The 19,046-nt window shown below is 41.1% G+C and overlaps 1 protein-coding gene, 1 non-coding gene and 1 pseudogene across 2 annotated transcripts in view; all 3 read right to left on the bottom strand.

The window, feature by feature from the left end:
• Nucleotides 1-19,046, bottom strand: part of Nlk (nemo like kinase) — a 201,261-nt gene that overhangs the window by 108,679 nt on the left and 73,536 nt on the right. The gene's annotated exons all lie outside the window — the stretch shown is intronic.
• Nucleotides 1-19,046, bottom strand: part of LOC123463384 — a 77,831-nt pseudogene that overhangs the window by 13,019 nt on the left and 45,766 nt on the right.
• On the bottom strand, nt 495-632 carry LOC123463851. Its single transcript, XR_006639223.1, has one exon. It is a non-coding gene; the product is annotated as a small nucleolar RNA SNORA8 (small nucleolar RNA).

Here is a 19,046-nt window from a genome sequence, read left to right on the forward strand (position 1 = left end):
TCTTTATTTATATAACTTCATTTAATCACCTTGTTCTTTTGAGACAGGATCTCTTGCTGACTTTGGAACTCACTGGTTCAGCTAGACAAGCTAGCCAGTGCTCAGAACATTACCTGTCTCTGCCTCCTCAGTGCTGGGACTACAGGAGTGTGTCACCACGTTCAGCACTTTTTTAATGTGAAAACCCAATACACTTTTATTTAAGGGATTTCCCATGTGTTTCCTTCATTGTCCATCATGGGCACCTTAGTTCTGCTGAAGCCCAGTCCTTGCAAGAACTGATCCAGGTGAGCAACTGGACATACACCACAATGTTCTGAGCCTCTCTCTGGTTGAATGACAGTTTTTGAGATCTCTGACATCTAATTCCTTGAAGCAATTTACTTTAGGATCCAATGTAGGATAGCTGATCTGTCTGCTTCTTAATTGCTGGCACCCTAGAAAAAATTGTAAATCATGCTTATTAACCTGAATTCTAGTGTAACAAATTATAAAACTGTATCAATAGAAATACCAGGTTTAACTGCACAAAGCCAAGAAAACCAAGGATGCCAGATATTGAATTTCTATCGCACTGTCCTTTGAACACATGAGCAGGAATAAACTGCTGAGTGCAGACACCATGCAGTGTACATGTTCAGCATTTTTACATGGTATGGGGATCTGAACTCAGGCCATCAAGTTTTCACAGCAAGCATTATCCCCAGAGTCATCTCCCCATCCCTGAAATTATGCAATTTCACCAACACAAAGGAAAATGTTTGAAAAATGAATAGTTTCAGAGACCTATTACAGTAATAAAGACAGAGAGGCCATGCATGTATATATGTATGTATGCATGTATTTATAACTAGTTGAAATCTTTGCAAATTTGATGGAAATAATCCCAAAAGTTAAACAAAACCTGAATTTAAGATAAACACAGAGATTCACACACAGACATGTCATTATCATGTAGATCAAAGTCAAAGAGGAGGTCCTGAAATTACAAGAGGAACCGATAAATGACTGATGTAGTTACTTTGTGTAGCTGGGACAAAATACCCAGCCAAAAGCAAGTGATGGGAGGAAAGGATTTATTTTGCCTTCCAGTCTCGAGAGGAAGCTGGATGATGGCCCAGAAAAGATGGCAGATCCGAGGGTGGACAACACCTCCTGCCAGTGCAGGTAGAAAACAGCAGGAGAGTGGAATTAACCCTGACAACCTCAAGGTCCACTGCAGTGAAACTCCTCCCCCAGCAAGACTACCCCTCAGGCTGCCGTCCAGCGGGGAACCAAGCATTCAGAACACCTGAGTTTATTGGGGACATCTGATTTAAACTACCACAAACTGACCTCATCACAGCAACAGGTTAGTCAGCAGTGAGGGCCCTATTCCAGTGGGGGAGGTTAACAATTCTGTGCAACTAAAACAAGACTCTAGCTTTCAAAAATGAAAGCAAAGCCAGCCTGAGACTACATAGTGAGTTCCAGGTCAGCCTGTGCTAGAGTGAGACGCTGCCTCAAACAAACAAAAACAACAAAAAATGAAGGCAAAGTGAAATTATGAGAAGATAAATATTGACACAAAAATCTATTGCAGACTTGCCTTCTAGGATATAATAAAAGCATTCCTTTGCTTTAAAATAACCCCAGAGAGTAACTTAAATCCATAGGAAAAAAAATGTTGAAGTAGTAGGAATAATAAATTTGTGGGTCAATAGAAGTATGTGTTATTGAGTTTATAACATATATGTGTAATAACTATGCCAACAAATTGAGGAAGAGAAAAGAATTGCACTATCTTGGAGAAAAACTGCTGTATTTTACTGGAATCAAGGCAATATTAATTTGATTATTTAGAAATTAAAATGTTACTTTTTTCTACTAACTAATCATCTAATAGCTTGACTCATAATGAACCAATTTAAAATTTCTAGATTTTTTGTTTGTTTGTTTGTTTTTTTGAGGTAGGGTCTCACTCTAACTCAGACTGACCTGGAATTCACTATGTAGTCTCAGGGTGGCCTCGAACTCATGACGACTCTGCTACCTCTGTCTCCCGAGTGCTGGGATTAAAGTATGCCACCATGCCTGGCTTAGATCTTTATTCTATTTATATCTTTCATTCATGTTCAGTAACAAGACTGCTTTCAATGTTATGCCTCAGTAGGATCTTCATCTGTCCTCCCCTTTCCTCTTCCTCCTCTTCACCTACCCCTTCCTTCCTAAATTTTTAGTTGAAAATTAACCTTTCAATAGTTCTCATCATTTTGTCTACCACCTTATTACTCTGTTCTTAGGTCATTTTGAGATTAGTCTTTTTAGTTGTTGTTGAAATAGGCATGGATGTGGGCTAAAGAGATGGCTTAGCAGTTAAGCACTTGCCTGTGAAGCCTAAGGACCCTGGTTCGAAGCTCGATTCCCCAGGACCCACGTTAGCCAGATGCAGAAGGTGGCGCATGCATCTGGAGTTTGTTTGCAGTGGCCGGAGGCCCTGGCATCCCCATTCTCTCTCTCTCCGTCTCTCAAATAAACAAACAAAAAATTAAAAAAAAAAAAGAAATAGGCATGGATGAGTTGAACAACATTCTAAGTTTATCTTCCAGCCTTTTAAAACTGGGTAATTGGTGATAGAGATCTTCATGTCTTTCAAACAGTATTGTTTTCCATGTGAATGAAAACCCACTATGGTTTGTTTGGTGTTCACTTCTGATTTTACCGCACTATTCTCTGAGGATGCTGTATGCCAAAGTGGTGTTGAATGTAAAACTTCTAGTGAGGTGTTCAGTTGCATGTCTCTAGTCCCAGTATGTGGAGGTGGAGCAGGAGAATCACAATGAAGGCTAGCTGAGCTACAACAGTGAGACACTGCAGGCAGGTATGAAGGAGGGGAGGGGAGGGGAGGGGAGGGGAGGGGGGGAAAAAGGAGAAGGAAGGGAAGAAGGGAGGAAGAAAACCTAAATACAGTAAGAATAAAGTGTGTATTTAAATCTGCACATTTAAAAAATTTTTTTGTTTATTTTTATTTATTTGAAAGCGACAGAGAAGAAAGAGGCAGATAGAGAGACAGAATGGGTGTGCCAGGGCCTCCGGCCACTGCAAACAAACTCCAGACACGTGAGCCCTCTTGTGCATCTGGCTAACGTGGGTCCTGGAGAATAGAGCCTCGATCCGGGATCCTTAGGCTTCACAGGCAAGCGCTTAACCACTAAGCTATCTCTCCAGCCCAAATCTGCACATTTAAAACAAAGAGCATACACCTACTATTTCTATTGCATTTTCTCAAACTTTTATTTTGTTATAGTACTACCAAGGGTAATTCTGGCTTTATTGAAATGGAAACTGTCTACTATTTGAGGGTCCTAGTATATAGTTCTTGTCTTTTATCAGTTTCTGTTTTTTCTGCTATCTGGAACACATCTGCTGATAGATGATATATGAGACATTACTAATTTTACTAAAATTTTAGGATAAATATGTATTTTCTTTGTGTGTGTCTAGAGTATATATGTGGTGTGCGGTGTGTGTCTGTGTGCGCGCCATGCAGATGCACACTCTTTCTTCCAGCATGGCTGTAGGGGCCAGAGAAGAATATCGGTGTCCTTACTGACCATCCGCTTGTTGCTGGAAATGGCATCTCTCTCTCAACTTACACCACCTCAGCAATTCTCCAGTCTCTGCCCCACCCCATAGCAGTCAGAGGTTACAGATGTGTGTGGCTATGCTCAACTTTTACATGGGTTCTGAGGAGTTAACTTGGCAGTCTCTGGCCCAGAGGCTCCAAAACTGAAGTAGTAAGTACTCAACCATCTCCCCAGATCTGTATTTTCTTGTTTAACGTGTGTGTATGTACACATACATATATGTGCAAGCATGTGGAAGCAGAGGACAACCTTGGGTGTCATTCCTCAGGAACACCATCCACCTTTTTTTTAAAAAATTTATTTATTTATTTTTATTTATTTGAGAGTGACAGACACAGAGAGAAAGACAGATAGAGGGAGAGAGAGAGAATGGGCGCGCCAGGGCTTCCAGCCTCTGCGAATGAACTCCAGACGCGTGCGCCCCCTTGTGCATCTGGCTAACGTGGGACCTGGGGAACCGAGCCTCGAACCGGGGTCCTTAGGCTTCACAGGCAAGCGCTTAACCGCTAAGCCATCTCTCCAGCCCACCATCCACCTTTTTTGAGACAGTGTTTCTTACTATCCCAGAGCTCACCAACTAGGCTAGACTGGCAGTCCAGCTAGCCCCAGAGATGAGAATGTCTTCACCTTCCTGGTGCTAGGTTTACAAATTACCACCTCTTCCCCACCCCAAATTTTTTTGTTGTTGTCATTGCAGTTATAAATAAGTGAAATTCCTGACTATCTTTACATGGTAGCTAGGGAATTGAACCCAGGCCAGCAGGCTTTGCTAGCAAGCGCCTTTAACCACTGAGTCATCTCCCCAGCCCACTACTCCTCACATTTTTTTGTGTAGGTTCTAGCGATCAAACACAAGTCCTCATGCTTGACAAGCAAGCACTTTACCAACCTAGCCCCATTTTATGTTCAGTCTTTCATTTTAACATTTTTTACTTATTTGCACATATGTGTATGTTTGGGAGGTGGTAGGACCCTCTTGCCACTGCAAACAAACACCAGATAATTGTGCCACTTTCTGCAACTAGCTTACATGGGTGGGGTTGGGGATTGAATCCAGGACAGACTTTGTAAGCAAGTGCCTTTAACTATTGAATCATCTTCCCATTTCCTGTATTTTCATTACATATTAGTTAAAAATGGTAATATACAGGAAAAATTTTGTTTATATAACAGAATTTAGTTGATAATAAAATTCTTAATATATATATATATGTGTATGTGTGTGTATGTATGTATGTATGTATGTCTATATATATATATAGTTTCTTTTGAGGCAGGGTCCAATGTAGCCCTGACTGTCTTGGTTTTGTTAGATAGCTGGGACTGGCCTTGACCTCCACACTTCTCAATGACTGTGACTGGGGTTACAGGTGTGTGGCTCTGAATTTGCAAAATATTCTAAAAAACTATTAAAAAGGAAAATAAATCAATGTTATTTGAATTATGTTTTTGATTAAATGGGTGCATTGAGAATGTCAAGTCACTGTTTTATTATTTCACGCTGGGTTCCCACCATAATATGGATGCTTTAGAATGATGTGGGATTTCTGGAAAAATATAGTACCAGATATCTGTAATTTACTACTGATTTTTTTTTTTCGAGGTGGGGTCTCACTCTAGCCCAGGCTGACCTGGAATTTACTATGTAGTCTCAAGGTGGCCTCAAACTCACGGCCATCCACCTACCTCTGCCTTCCGAGTGCTGGGATTAAAGGTGTGCGCCACCATGCCCAGTTCAACTACTGATTTTTAATATGGCAAATAGAACAATTAAGGAACTTGGATACATCCTGCACATTACGGAACAAATACTGCAGAATTTTTTTGGTTGTTGATACAGGACTGCAGCCTGGTTCTGGGCACCCAGGTCTGCTGGCATTAAGCTGGGAACAGAATGGCTCTAAATGAGTAGGGTGATCACAGTTAGCTAACAGTATCTACCCCAGACCCACCTGGGGAAATGGAGCGGCTTCAAAAGTGGCTAGCAAGAGATAACAAGGGCTTTCTTCTGGGCAATCTACAGGTGAATCATCAGGTCATCTTTATAGCTCACTTAAGTGGATCTTACTGCTCAAACACTTGGCAGAGGCTTAGATGATGATTGAAACCATACTTTTCCCCATTCAAATCCCCCTTTACAATATTTTTATTTATGAGAGGAGAGAGAGAACATAAATGGGAGTGCCAAGACAAGATTCTTGCCACTACAAACTCCAGATACATGTGTGACTTTGTGCCCCTAGCTTAACATGGGTATTGGGGAACTGAATGTTAAGTGCTATGCCATATCTCTCCAACCTCTCTCCATTCTCCTTTTTAAATTTTTTTATATTTTTATTTATTTATTTTCAAGCAGAGAAAATGGGCATGCTAGGGCCTCCAGCCACTGCAAACAGACTCCAGATGTATGCACCACTTTGTGCATCTGCTTTTATGTGGGCACTGGGGAACTGAACTCTGGTCCTTGGGCTCTGCAGGCAAGTGCCTTAACCACTGAGCCATCTCTTCAGCCTTCTCCCCTTTTAGGGGAAAAAACAAAACAAAACAGTTATTAGAGAGAGAGGGACAGACACAGGCAAAGAGTGAGTATGGGCACTCCAGAGCCCCTGTCATTGCAAATGAACTTCCGGTGCATGTGCCACTTTGTGCCTCTGGCTTTAGATGAGTACTGGGGTTAGCAAACCTTTACTGTCAGGCTTTGAAAGCAAGCACCTTTAATTGCTGAGCCATCTCTCCATCTTCCCACCCCTTCTTTAAACTAGCAAATGACATCTATAACTGTGTAGAATCACTATTCTTCCCACTTGAAAAGCCAGTTTCCTGGATGAAGGAGATAAAAAGCTATCCCAGGTTTAGATTGAAAGTACTGCAGCCTTTGTATCAAACAAAAAGTTATTACCAGTTAAAATATAGAATAAAGCTGAGAAAGGAGGCTCGCCACTGATCTCAAGGGCATCCTGGGCCCAAGTGAGATCCTGCTTCAAAATACCAAAAGATTAATATAACTACAAATACAAGATTTAAGGTAAAGAGGGATGCATTTGCTTCAGTTACAGTTCATTAGCAATGTTAAACAAGCCACCTGTTAAGACACCAGAGCTACAATCTCAGGTGTATATTACTTGGCAGGATGATTTAAAAAAAATCTTCTCTGGGGATTTGAGTTTAAATGACAACAGGTCAAAGGAGGGACCTGTTTTCCTTCTGCTGTCAGCAGGTAGAACTCAGAGACAGTCATACGGAATCTGACTGAATACAGGAAAACGCTCTGTGGTTGGCATCTAACTGAGGAGCAGCTGAATAATTAATAAAAAAACCACCTGAAGAAAGGAAGGCTACTAAGTCAAGCAGACTTAGAGTAAGATTCCTGAGAGAATCACTGTGAGGCCTGTCTGGGCTACAATGAAACCTGACCTCCAAAACAACAAACATAAAATAATCAACAGTTTTATCAGCTGGAAGAAGATGGCGGCATAGGAACCACGTCAAAGCAGCCTAGGGGAGGAAAAGCCCAACTCCCCCCACCCAGCAAAATATACTCTTCTACTAAAAAGTGAGGTGTGTAAGAAATTGAAATGGCAGCAGAGAAGTAAGAGAGCTCCAGAGCATCCAGAGCCCACACAGGAAGGCAGAAGCGGCTCCAGCAGCGTTGGCACCAGGTCCATGGGGCCACAGTGGCCAGGCTCGGCTTAAGACGCAGGAAAAGCCAGGTGAGGGGAATTTCCACTCACACCGGAGCGCTGTCAAGAAACATGGAGGGAGAGCGGCAGTGAACAACGGAGGAGATCACAAGGTAGAAAAAAGCCTAAACTGGGTGTGGTGACTCACACCTTTAATTCCACTTGTGAAGTAGGAGGCTCAATGTGAGTTCAAGGCCAGCTTGGGCTACAGGGTGAGTTCCAGGCCAGGCTGGGCTAAAGTGAGATGACCCTGCCTCAAAGAAAAGCAGAAAGGAAGGGAAAGAGGGAAGGGACCATAATATGGGTTTGGAAATAGGATTCCATCTGTTCTCTGTCTCTTTTACTCTTGTATTGAAATATCAATTGGGGTGGGGAGAGGGTCAAGCACGCTTGCCAAAACAAAGTCTATATGAAAACTACTACTAGTCAAATAACTATCCAATCAAAATGACTAAAACATAGCCTGAGGTAGGAGAACTACCATGAGTTCAAGGCCAGCCTATGCTACAGTGAAACCTTAGCTCTAAGTGATGGGGAGACTAGGGAGATGGGTCAGTGTTTGAAAGTGCTTGCTTGTAAAACCTGCTGGATTAGCCTGGGGTTCAATTCCCACCCCCCCATAAACCAGATGCAAAAAGTGGGGCATGAGTCTGGAGTTATATCTGCAGTAACAAGGGGCCCATACTCACAATCAAATAAATTAAAGAGTCTAGGGCTAGAGAGATGGCTCGGCAGTTAAAAGCACTTATTAAGAGCAAACTTCAAGACACCATTAAAATTTAATACAAGCATTTTTCTTTGCCTTTTTTTGTCTTGTTTTGTTTTTTCAAGCCAGTGTCTCACTAGTCCAGGTTAACCTGGAACTCACTCTGTAACCCCAGGCTGGCCTTGAATTCAGAGTGATTCTCCTACCTGCTGGGACTAAAGACATGTATCATCATGCCTGGCTGTATAAGCACTTAAAAAAAAAAAAAATCTGGCTAAAATACAGTTTGAGCTATCCAAAAGTAAGGGAGGCTGGCAGAGTGAAACATGAAAACAAAAAACACAGAATTCCATGTCATCTAGCAACTTTATTCCTATTTACCCAACAGCAATGAAAATAGATAACTGGTACACAAATGTTCACAGCAACATGATTCATATGAGTAAATTTAGTAGTGTAGAGATCCACCAAGTGATGAGTAGATAAGTTTTTAAATATGAGTATTGTAGGCAGGGTGTGGTGGCACATGCCTTTAATCTCAGCACTCAGGAGGCAGAGGTAGGAGGATCGCTGTAACTTTGAGGCCACCCTGAAAATACATTGTGAATTCCACATCAGCCTGGGCTAGAGCGAAACCCTACCTCTAAGAACCATTATATATTTCTATTATAATACAAACACATATTAATAACAACATAGCCAGCACTCAGGAGGCAGAAGGATTGCCGTGAGTTTGAGGCCAGCCTGGGACTACAGAGTGAGTTCTAGGTCAGCCTTGGCTAGAGACAGACCCTATCTCAAAACAAAACAAAAAAGCCAACCAGGGCTGGAGAGATGGCTTAGTGGTTAAGCACTTGCCTGTGAAGCCTAAGGACTCCGGTTCTAGGCTCGACTCCCCAAGGACCCACGTTAGCCAAATGCACAAGGTGGTGCACACATCTTGAGTTTGTTCGTAGTGGCTGGAGGCCATGGTGCACCCATTCTCTCCCTCTCTCTCTCTCCCTCCCTCTCTGTCTGTCCTTCTCAAATAAACAAGTAAAAATAAACAAAAACTTTAAAAATATATTAAAAAAAAAGCCAACCAACATGGATGAATCTCAAAACATTTTATTACGCAAAAGAATCCAAACACAAAGGACTATTGCTTTATGGATTCCATTTACTTAAAAAGAGAAGCAAGTGTCTACAGAATAACTCTTGCCTAGCAAAGACACCACCATAAGGACAGAAAGTAGACCGCTGGTGGTCTGCAGCTGCAGGTAGGAGAGACGCCAGATGCAAAGGAGTAGAAAGGACCTTTTTTTTGGGGGGGGGGGGCGCTAAAAGACTCATTCAGCCAGGCGTGGTGGTGTACACCTTTAATCCCAGCCTTTGGGGGGCAAAGGAAGGAGGATCACTGTGAGTTCGAGACCACCCTGAGACTATGTAGTAAATTCCAAGTCAGCCTGAGCTACAGTGAGGCCCTTCCTTGAAAAACTAGAAAGATTTGTTCTATGGTTTTATTTTATTGTTGTTTGCTTTAATTCCCTCCAGATACTGTCTCATGTAGCCCAGGTTGGCCTGGAACTCACTAGAAGCCGAGAATAACTTTAAATTTCTGAACCCATTTCCACCACCTGAAGTGTGAGATTACATGTGTGCCACCACCTGCTTTAAAGTTTATGCAGTGCTGGGGACTGGAACACGCAAGTCAAACACGCTACCACTGAGCCACATGCATCCCCAGCCTCATTCTACATGGCAATGGCATGGCACTTTTGTGTCATGACTAAAATTAGTCAGCCTATACACATGAAATATGTGGATTTCTCTTTCTTTCTTTTTTTTTTGGTTTTTGAGGTAGAGTCTCACTGTAGCTCAGGATGACCTGGAATTCACTATGTAGTCTCAGGGTAACCTTGAACGACAATCCTTCTACCTCTGCCTCTTTAGTGCTGGGATTAAAGGCGTGCACCACCATCCCTGGCTAAAACAGGTGGGATTTATGGTATATAAATAAAACATTCTTTTTCTTTTTCTTTTTTCAAGGTAGGGTCTCACTCTAGCCCAGGCTGACCTGGAATTCACTCTAGACCCAGGCTGGTCTTGAACTCATGGCAATCCTACTACTTCTGCCTTCCAAGTGCTGGAATTATAGGTGTGTATCACCACACCTGGCAGTGTTCATTTTTCAAAAACAACATAAAATCAGGAAACACAAAAGTTCTTTTCTGCACTAATTTACAAGATGAAATTGAAACCATGGGCTGTTATTTTCTCATAAATTTGGCCAAAATTATTGTAATGATGAAAAGTTAATTAGCATATTTCTAGAGAATTTGGCATAGTACACCTAGATACCTTTGACCTAGCAGTTCTATTTATGGGAATTTTACTACAAAAACAATCAAACTAAATAAAACTGTGCAAGAGTGGTACTGGAAAATTTCATCACTGTAAACAAGTTGATGAAGGGCTGGAGAAATGGCTTAGCGGTTAAGGCACATGCCTGCGAAGCCTAAGGACCCTGGTTCGATTCTCCAGGTCCCACATAAGCCAGATGCACATGGTGGCACATGTGTCTGGAGTTTGTTTGCAGTGGCAAGAGGCGCTGGTGTGCCTATTCTCACTTTCTCTCTTCCTCTCTCTGTCTCAAATAAATAAATAAATAAATATTTTTTAAAGTTGATGGAAACAAAACCTTGTATGTCTAAAATAGATGAAATATCCATCCAATAATATAAATATGTATTCTATTTATTCTTACCGAGGAATGGAGATGTCAAACTCATCAACTAGGGCTGGAGAGATAGCTTAGCAGTTAAGGCAACTTGCCTGCAAAGTCAAAGGACTGAGGTTCAATTCCTCAGGACTCACATAAGCCAGATGCACAAAGTGGCATGTGTCTGGGAGTTTATTTGCAGTGTCTGCAGGCCCTGGAGTGCCCATTCTCTCTCTATGTGCATCTCTCTCTCAAATAAATAAATAAAATACTTAAAAGAATAAGAATAAAAAAAATTCCCAGCATTGGCTAGGCATGGTGGTGCACGCCACTTGGAAGGCAGAGAAAGGAAAGAGAATAACTGTTGAGTTTGAAGCCAGCCTGGTATTACAGAATGAGTTCCAGATCAGCCTGGGCTAGAGTGAAACTCTACCTCGAAAAAATAACAGCAGAAACAACAAATTTCCTGGCATTAAGCCTGGCTGGAGACTGCAGGGATGGGCTCTGGGGCTGCTACTTTCAGGACACAGCTAGCTAACACAAAGCACGGAGCAGGGTCGGGCTTCTGCTATAGTTTGGATCCCCAAGTGTCTCACTTATGGATCCTGCAAGGCACCTGCTGGGAGAAGAATATACCTCCATTTTTGTGGGGGGGGGGGAGTTGAGAGGTAGAGTTTCACTCTAGACTAGGCTGACATGGAATTCACACTGTATTCTCAGGGTGGCCTCAAACTCATGGCGAGCCTCCCGAGTGCTGGGATTAAAGGCGTGCGCCACCACGCCCGGTTTTTAACAGAAAGAAAATGATGATCTGCCAATTTTGAGTTGTTTTTTAAATCATTTCCCTGACACTACTGATTTGTAAAAGTAGATTTTTTTTTTTTTTTTAATTAGGGCCTCATCTTAGCAGTGAAGGCGCTTGCCTGCAAAGCCAAAGGACCCAGGTTCAATTCCCCAGGACCCATGTAAACCAGATGCACAAGGTTGCGCATGAGTCTGGAGTTTGTTTGCAGCGTCTGGAGGCCCTGGTACATCCATTCTCTCTCTCCCTCCCTCTCTCCTTCCCTCTTTCTGTCAAATAAATATATAAGAATAAAATATATTTTAAAAAAATTAGGCCCTCATTTCTTTTAGTGAGGAAAATTAAGATGTTTCAAAGTCTCTTTTCCTTTGCTCTCTGTGCTGGGAAGTGGGTGTCAGAGATGTGTCAGAGTCGAGTCACAGATGTATCAGTGGCCATGGAAAGTTCCTCGTTTGACGCACAGGTGTCAGGATCCCAATATTAAGGTTCTTGTATCCTTCTCAATCCAAATACAAATATTTAACAGACATTTTTCGTCCTTCAATACTCTCTTGATTATAACCCCAAGGACTAAGAGGTTTAAGGCTATACTAGAGGAGGGTTATAAAATACAAGGAAATTTCCTTTTTGAAAATGTGTCTACAATGATTGAGATGGGGAGGTAATATGATGGAGAATGGAATTTCAAAGGGGAAAGTGCGGGGGGGAGGGAGGGTATTACCATGGGATTTTTTTTTAATTATTTATTTATTTGAGAGTGACAGACACAGAGAGAAAGACAGATAGAGGGAGAGAGAGAGAGAATGGGCGTGCCAGGGCTTCCAGCCACTGCAAACGAACTCCAGACGCGTGCGCCCCCTTGTGCATCTGGCTAACGTGGGTCCTGGGGAACCAAGCCTCGAACTGGGGTCCTTAGGCTTCACAGGCAAGCACTTAACCGCTAAGCCATCTCTCCAGCCCAGCCATGGGGTATTTTTTATAATCATGGAAAATGTTAATAAAAATTGTGAAAAGAAAAAAAAAAAACAAATTAAGGAAAACAATGAAAAAAAAAACAACAAACAAAACAAAAAAATGTGTCTATATCAAATAAGTTACAGTAACAGTTCTGCAAGATTTTGGCCACCCTTTTCTCACCTTAGTTATATTTAAGAGTTAACTTTTCTTTTGCATATGTGAAAATTGAAATTTACATAGAAGGATCAAGGACTTAAACTTTCAAAACTCTCTTAAAAATCATTCTCTGCCTTACTTACGTCCAGAATGCTATTTAAACTAGATGTGTGTGAATTAAGTAGTTACCAATCTTTTTCAACTTTTCCAAAATAAGTATATCCTTGACCTATAAAAGAGTCCCTGTACTGAAAGTTTCTTGAATATCATGATTTAATAAGAATTGAGACAGTTTGGAGCAGATGATTTTTCCATTCTGGGACTGTTAGGGTTGGAAAGAAGATGAATATAATCAAAACACATATATACATGTGTAGAAATGTTACATTAATTTTCACAATTAAAATAAGTAAATAATTATAATTTGAAAGTAAAATAAAATAATCTCACTTAATCTTCAAAAAACATTTCCACTCTGGCTTTATGATTTTAACATAAGTGCAATAGCTAAAACACATAACCAGATAAAAGGACATAAAGATATTTGGGGAAAAAGACGACTTTTCTATTTCAGCCAGCTATTTTAGAAAAATCCTAGAATACTTACAATGAGTGTCAGAATGCCATCTGGCAGTACTGTTGATGTAAGTTTTAGCTGTAACCTTAAAGATTTATGTAGATTTTCCTATGTAAAATCAGACACATTAAAAGTTAAGCCAGAGCAATCCTAACAAAAGGTGAGGTTGCCTAATGGAATAATCACTTCAATTATATATTTCTTTCTTTTTTTTTTTTTTTTAAAAATTTATTTATTTGAGAGCGACAGACATGGAAAGACAGATAGAGGGAGAGAGAGAGAATGGGCGCGCCAGGGCTTCCAGCCTCTGCAAACGAACTCCAGACGCGTGCGCCCCCTTGTGCATCTGGCTAACGTGGGACCTGGGGAACCGAGCCTCGAACCGGGGTCCTTAGGCTTCACAGGCAAGCACTTAACCGCTAAGCCATCTCTCCAGCCCTATATATTTCTTAATTACAGAAATTTGGAAGCATAAGGTATCATACATCCTGATCAAAAAGTGAATTTACTGGGCTGGAGAGATGGCTTAGCGGCTAAGGCATTTGTCTACAAAGCCAAAGGACCCATGTTCAATTCCCCAGGACCCACGTTAGCCAGATGCACAAGGGGGCACATGTGTCTGGAGTTCATTTGCAGTGGCTGGAGGCCCTGGTCTGTCTATTCTCTCTCTCTCTCTCCCTCTTTCTCTGTCAAATAAATAAAATATTTTTAAAAAAGAAAGTGAATTTACTGGCCCCTTCCTAGCAAGAACCTTTAACCACTGAACCATCTCCCCAGCCAGTTCCTTGCTTTACAATAAAGCCCCTGGAGATTATATAGTCACAATAAGATCTTTTAAAAAATATATTTTTTATTTACTTAAGAGCAACAGAGAGAAAGACAGAAACAGATAAGAGATGAATATAGTTGTACCAGGGCCTCCTGTCACTACAAATGAACTCCAGATACGTGTGCCACTTTGTGCAACTGGTTTTACCTAGATACTAAGGAATCGAACCTGGGTTGTCAGGCTTTGCAAGCAAGTGCCTTTAACTGCTTAGCCATCTCTCCAGTGTACACACTATAATCTTGAACATTTCTAAGATCTTTGCTAACTAAGATCCTTGCTTGTAAGCAGAGCACATCCTCCATCACCCAAAAAGCTTTGCGATTTTGAAAATAGGAGCCAGGGAAGGTCCCCTTTCCACTTTGGTAACATTGCTGTAAGGGTGTGAATGGTACATGATTCATGAAGAAAGCAGGAAAATCAATACAATTTACAGAGAAAGGGAACACAAGTTTTGATAACACTCAAGCTGTGCATTTCAAATACCTCTAAGGCTAGTTCTACTTCTATCTATCTTGAAGTGTGATTAAGTGAACCAACATATCCTCTTTTCTGCAAGTTTGAGTTGATGATCTTTTATGATCCAAGAATCCCAGTTTGCAGCCACCCTTACTAGATGCTCATTTTCATCTGCACAAAAATTTTGTCTTCTTTCCTCTGCCTTCACATTATAAACAATGATTAAGTACACTCTTGCTTTTAGATTCCTAGAAGAGAAACAATCAGACATCAAGGCACAAATGACTTGAGTATTTCGGTTCCATTTAAGGGTGTTTTTCTTTTGAGCACTGAAGACTCTGTAGTAAGTAACACAAAATTCTGAAAATTTGCAGCTTTCCAGAAAGCTTAATTTCTCCTCATATACGTAAGAACAAGTTATTTTATGTGTTTGGAAGTTATTATCACCTGATGAGACTATAATTGGCAATGGAAAAATCTTTTAATCAGTCATACTCTCATAAGCAGTAGTTTATGTTTTCCAGCCTTTTTTTTTCTCTATTGTATTTTTAAAGACATTGAGCTGGAATTCTAACATGTTATAATGCAGACCATATCCAGATTTAGGCAGTCTGACAGCAGAATAAGGCCTGACATAATGTTCATCAATTATTAACACTAGCAGAAACCATTAAAGCGTTCAGTACAACACTAATAAATTAGCTGAACAAATGAAATAAGTGGTGAGGGCTTTTGATGTGCAATTTTCGTGGGGAAGATTGTTACCTTCATTTTTCAAACTACAAAACTGGTGCACAGAGAAGTTAACAAGCTTGCCCTGGGTCACAGAGAATGAGGCAGAATTGGGATTCAATTAAAGACTGTTGGACTCTCTAGTAAGTTCTTTGTACTACATGCCAGGCTTCCCTTTGAACTGTGAAATTCTATATGCAGCAATTATAAAGCTTCCTTTCACACCTTCCAAGGACCCTCTTGACCACAATTACATTTCACAAAATTCTTTATTATAACTTGCTCCTCTTGGTATGCCTCTCGAGTAAGTTAGGGAAATGTGCAATGAGGACATGGGGCGACAGTTAATAGAGATCGCCCACAAAAGCTCTACTTTTGAAATGCTATTTTATATATAGATCAGCTTATTTCAGAAGCACTAAATTTCGTTTCATTAAATATGTGTATTTCCAGCAAGGTGTTCTGGCACATGCTTGGCATTCTAGCTGTCAGGAGGCTGGGTTCAAAACCAGCCTAAGTTACATAGTGAATTCCAGGCCAGTCTAGGCTACATAGCAAGACCCTGTCTTAAAAAAAAAAAAAAAAGAAAAGAAAAGAAAAGAAAAATAAAAGAAAAAAACAAACAAAAAAGAAAGAAAGAAAATTTCAAAGCCAGAAGTATATTTAAGAGACCCACTATCTTTTCTTTGTTGTTGTTGTTGTTTCCAAGGTAGGGTCTCACTCTAGCTCAGGCTAACCTGGAATTCACTATGTAGTCTCAGGGTGGCCTCGGACTCACAGTGATCCTCCTAGCTCTACCTCCCAATTGCTAGGATTAAAGGTGTGCACCACCCTGCCTAGCTTTATTTTTATATTTTATTTTTTTGAGGTAGGGTCTCACTCTCGCCCAGGCCGACCTGGAATTCACTATGTAATCTCAAGGTGGCCTAAAACTCTCAGTGATCCTTCTAGCTCTACCTCCCAATTGCTAGGATTAAAGGTGTGCACCACCATGCCTGGCTCCCACTATTTTTGCAGCATCTGCCCATAAGTATATTTCACTGTGAGATGGAGATATGAGAATCATGAGTCAAGGTGAGCCTGGGTGACATACGAGAAATCCTGTCTTAAAAGAACGAAGGTCTGGGAGGTGTAGCTCAGAGGTAGGGCACCTGCCTGGCATGCACCAGGGACGGGGGTTCCAGCGCTAGCACTATAAAGTAAGCGTGCGCATCCATGAGTGTTCTGAACCTGCTAGCATAGTAAATGTTACCTTTCAATGACCTAAATTCCTTTGGAGGACAAAAATTACCACTACTATTTCTATGCCCTTCCTTCTTCCCTTTTCTCTTTTTCTTATGAGCTATGCACCAGTCTTAATGCAGTGAGACTGGGAGCTGAGACCAAAGGAAAGTTCATGCTGACAAGGAGATTTTCCTTCTGCCCATTAGGAACGCAAAGAAAAGGCTGCTGTACAAGTGCTACACACTAGCAACCCCAAAAGGTTATGCCCTTTGGCAGCATATTTAAGAAAAACCCATATATTGTGAGCTTTAATGATTTCTGGGTCTCTCTGGTTCAACAAGGGGCACCTACCTGGCAACATTTCAAAAGATGATAAAGTGAAATTGCGGATATGGAAGCCAAGCTGGTTGTTACAAGAAAAGAAAAATCAGATGCCAGCAGGACAAAGGCTTTTTATTTTGGGAGACACATAACAAGTGCATGACTAAAAGAAAGGGTAAAGGGGGACATTACCCACTACGGTGTTTTACCTGGATTAAATGTCATGAAACCTGCAGTGTGTCTTCTGAGATACTTCACAGTGAAATTAATGAGGGTCTCCTAACAGGACTGATAATGGCCCCAGAGATCAGACAGTCTCACTAGAGTCCCATTTTACAGAGCACAATAGTGTCCCCTTCTCTATGGTTTGCTTTCTGAGGTTTCGATTAACCATAGTGAACCCTAGTCTGAAAATATTAAGTGAAAATTCCGGAAACAAGCAGACCATTAAGTTCTAAGTTGAGTGTTGTTCTGAGTAGCTGATGAAATCTAGGCCTTGTCTACTCCCTCCACCCCCACCACTGTCCACTGTCCACTGTCACCTTCCTCTATCACTTGGGACAGGACTTGACCTTGTCAGCCTATCCACAGTGTATACATGTACACTATCTGGCCCTGTGTCAATCACTACCCATCTGAACTTCCAAGGTTATCACAGTGGTTGTGTTCAAGTAACCCATAATAGGGTTCCATGGCTTCAGCTGTCCATTGGGCCCCTTGTAATGTATTTCCCCTTGGGGGAAACTGCGGTACTATGAAAGTTCAAGTTGCATTTCTTAAGGAAATAGGTCATACATCTATGTGAATAACTTACACTTGATAAATTACTAAACTGTAACAAATTGGATGAGATTTATATGGGAGGAGTTATTTTATATCCAATAAGATGAAGCAATAGAAGCCATAAAACTATAATGACCTTCTTCTCATATATATTACACACATTTGTAAAGATAGAAATTAGTCATGTACTCATTGTCCAGATAAAATATGCCATGTCTGTTTCAGATGTACTTTATGAGACATTAAGTACAATCAGTTTATCTTAAAGACTGCCATCCCCAGAATTAACTATTGTCATGGCTGTTTTGGTACACAAAATAGTGCCTATAAAAAACTTTATTTATTTATGAGAGAGAGAGAAAGAGAGGAGAGTAAGAAGCAGACACATGCACAGAAAGACAGAGTGAACATGCCAGGGCTTCTAGCCACTGCAAACTACAGATGCATTTGCTATTTTGTGTATCTGGCTTTATGAGGAAACTGGGGAATCGAACCATGGACATTAAGTTTGCAATCAAGTGCCTTTAACCCCGATTTTTTGAAAATTTGGTAAGTATGTTCAGGTACACATGTGCCACACTGTGTCTGGAGGTCAAAGGACAACTGGTAGATGGGCCCCAGCCTTCAACCTCATCTGAGGCAGGGTCTCTTGATTGTTGTTCACTGATCCAATCTCCATTCATGAGCTTCTCCTGTCTCCAGCTCCCTTCTTACCATGGGCACACTGGGATTACAAAAGCCCATCATAGCTTCTGGCTATTATGTGGGGTCTAGGGATCCAAATTCAGGTACTCAAGAGTTTTGTGGCAAGCACTTTATCTAATATGCCATCTCCCCAGCTCCTTCCTTATGTATAATCAATCAATCTACTTTCTCTCACATTAGTCTTGTTTTCAAAATGTACTGTCAGCTGTACCAAGTGGCACATACAACTGGAGTTCATTTAGCTAGCAGCCCTGATGTTCCTACTCCTTTCCTACTCCTTTCCTCTCTCCCTCCCTCCTCTCTGTCTCTTTCAGCTTGCAAATAAAAATATTTAAAATTTACCTATGTTGGTATATCTAGATCCAGTTCATTCATTCCTTGTATGTAAAGTATTGAAGTATATGTCTATAGATCCAAAAACTCACTGAATCCCAAGAGGAAACAAGGACAACTAACACTGAGAAACATCATCACCAAATGTTCAAAACCAGCCGGGCAGGCGTGGTGACGCACATCTTTAATCCCAGTACTTGGGAGGCAGAGGTAGGAGGATCGCTGTGAGCTTGAGGCCACTCTGAAACTACATAGTAAATTCCAGGTCAGCCTGAGCTAGAGTGAGACCCTACATCAAAACAAAACAAAACAAAACAAAAAGCCAAAAAAAAAATGTTCAAAATCACTGTGAGAAAACTGAACAGATAGTGGTTAAGACACTTCTCTGAGAAGCCTAAGGACCCAGGTTTGATTCTCCAGGTCCCATGTTTAGCCAGATGTACATCATGGCGCATGCA

The sequence above is a fragment of the Jaculus jaculus genome, chromosome 9 (genome assembly GCF_020740685.1).
Source record: "Jaculus jaculus isolate mJacJac1 chromosome 9, mJacJac1.mat.Y.cur, whole genome shotgun sequence".
In the NCBI taxonomy this organism is placed as follows: Eukaryota; Metazoa; Chordata; class Mammalia; order Rodentia; family Dipodidae; genus Jaculus; species Jaculus jaculus.